Source organism: Manacus vitellinus, unplaced genomic scaffold (genome assembly GCF_001715985.3).
Source record: "Manacus vitellinus isolate BGI_N305 unplaced genomic scaffold, ASM171598v3 scaffold_26_pilon, whole genome shotgun sequence".
NCBI classification, from domain to species: Eukaryota; Metazoa; Chordata; class Aves; order Passeriformes; family Pipridae; genus Manacus; species Manacus vitellinus.
The window spans coordinates 8,863,805-8,865,811 of record NW_021939960.1 but is presented as its reverse complement, the minus strand read 5'-3'; positions in this window follow the sequence as shown (position 1 = coordinate 8,865,811).

Sequence of the window (2,007 nt, the reverse complement as noted above, 5' to 3'; positions counted from 1 at the left end):
ACCTAAATACCATGAGGAGTGAACTTCCTAAAGCCCTGGAGAAGTCTAAATATAGAAGCCAATCAAGGGCTGACTTCCCAGAGATGCAAAGTACCAAGAACAGTTTCTTGATCAAAAGTTGTAAGAGTCCATATTGAAATAAAACGTCTGTTTTGGTACTGAAGCCTGTGCAGGAGGGGAAGCTGCAGAGGTGGGCTGTGTGCTGGTGGTGTCTGCAGCAGGAGGCCAGGGGCTGCCCAGGGAGATGGACTTGAGGAGTCATGGTGTTTGGAGGAAATTCTTCATGGTGAGGGTGGCCAGACACTGGCACAGGTTGCCCAGAGAAGCTGTGGCTGTCCCATCCCTGGAAGTGTTCAAGGCCAGGTTGGATGAGGTTTGGAGCAACCTGGGCTAGTGGAAGGTGTCCCTGCCCACAGCAGGGGGTTGTAATGAGATGGTCTTTAAGATCCCTTCCAACCCAAATGATTCCATGATTCTATGATCTCTCAAGCACCTGATGGGATGTCTCTGGCAGCATGGCAGGATTTCGTCCTATCCTGTATGTCACAGTTTTGACCTCTGTCCACTCCCTGGTCCAGCTGAGCATTTTTGCTAGAAGACTGAAAATTTCCTGAGACCAAAACACAACCTGTAGGAAATTAGAAAGGCACCTGAAAGACCAAAGAGCAGCAGAGCACTCTTGGTAAAACCCAAACCCCACTTTTGTTTATCCTAGCACAGGGATGCACCTTTGTGCCTGCAGCAGAAGGAACCACCCAGGGCTGGCAGAAAGGGCAAGAGATGGCTGAACGCCACAGGGATGGCACTGCCAGTGTGAGCTGTGGAACCTGTGCTCATGCAGTGGGGTGACTCTAGCATGGGACAGGGGAACCCTGATCCTGACCCAGCTGGGGACACTGGTTGTGTCCCTCAGCCAGTGGGCAGCAGGAGCGCAGGCAGAGCAAACGACACGGCCTGTCTCTGTGTGCAGTGGAGGTGACCTTGAGGGACAGTTCGATATGGCTGGCCCCAAACCTCCTGCTCCACTGTCCCAGGGACGAGGGTGACAGTGGCCCTTCCAGACAGCAGCAGGAAATTAGAGTTTAACGTGCAAGAGACTCTGTACTGGGGCGGGGAGGTGCTGTGGTTGGGAGATACAGAGGGGAACGCTTTCATGTGGGAAGTGCAAGGAGAGGCGAGGGCAGAGGGTCTGCTCCCAGGCAGAGAGCAGAGTGCAGCCATTATCAGGCAGGGCTCTGCTGGCAGGAAGCGGCTTTTGACTCACAGGAAGCTGAATTCGGCTGGTATCAGCCCCTCGCGCGAGGGCCAGGGCAGTGTTTTATCTGCTGTTGAGCACAGCAGATGGGGAAACAGTCGGCACTCCCTCCCAACCCACTCCTGCTCCAGCAGCCCCTGACTGATGGCCCTCCAGCGTACCCCTCTTGGAAAAGGGATGCTTCCCTGTGGAGCCACGAAGCAGGGGCAGCTTCCCAGGCCCCAGGAGAGCTGCCCGCCCCACTGGAGGAGGCAGAGATTGTCCTGCCAGCTGGTGCAAGGGCAGAGCCAGGACCCTCCAGGCTGCTGATCCCAGAACAGGCAGGTACCAGGTCCTCCAGCAGTGTCTACCCCAGTCAATCTGAAGAGGAGCTGGAAGCATGTAGGCCTTGGAGAGCTGGCTCTCTGGCTTGAAGCTCAGATTGAATCCTCACAGATTCTCCCAAATCCAAGTCCAAGATGGGGAGGGGCTTGCAGGGTTGGGGAGCCCTGTCATCCCTTGGCCTCTCTAGAGCTGCCCGGGTTGGGAGTCTGGTTTCGCTCGGGGTGGTGGCAGCTCACCGGGGCTCGGGGTGAAGGTCATTGCGGGCAGTGTGGAGGGGATCGGGTGGCAGCTGCCGGCCATAGACCTGCTGCTCCGTGGAAAACACAGTTTGCTCCTCAGTGCTGCAATTTAGCTGCAAAAACATCAAATTGTGGCAGTTTTCACACCCAGGCCAGGCTGCTGAGGAATGGCCACGGGGGCTGGTGGAG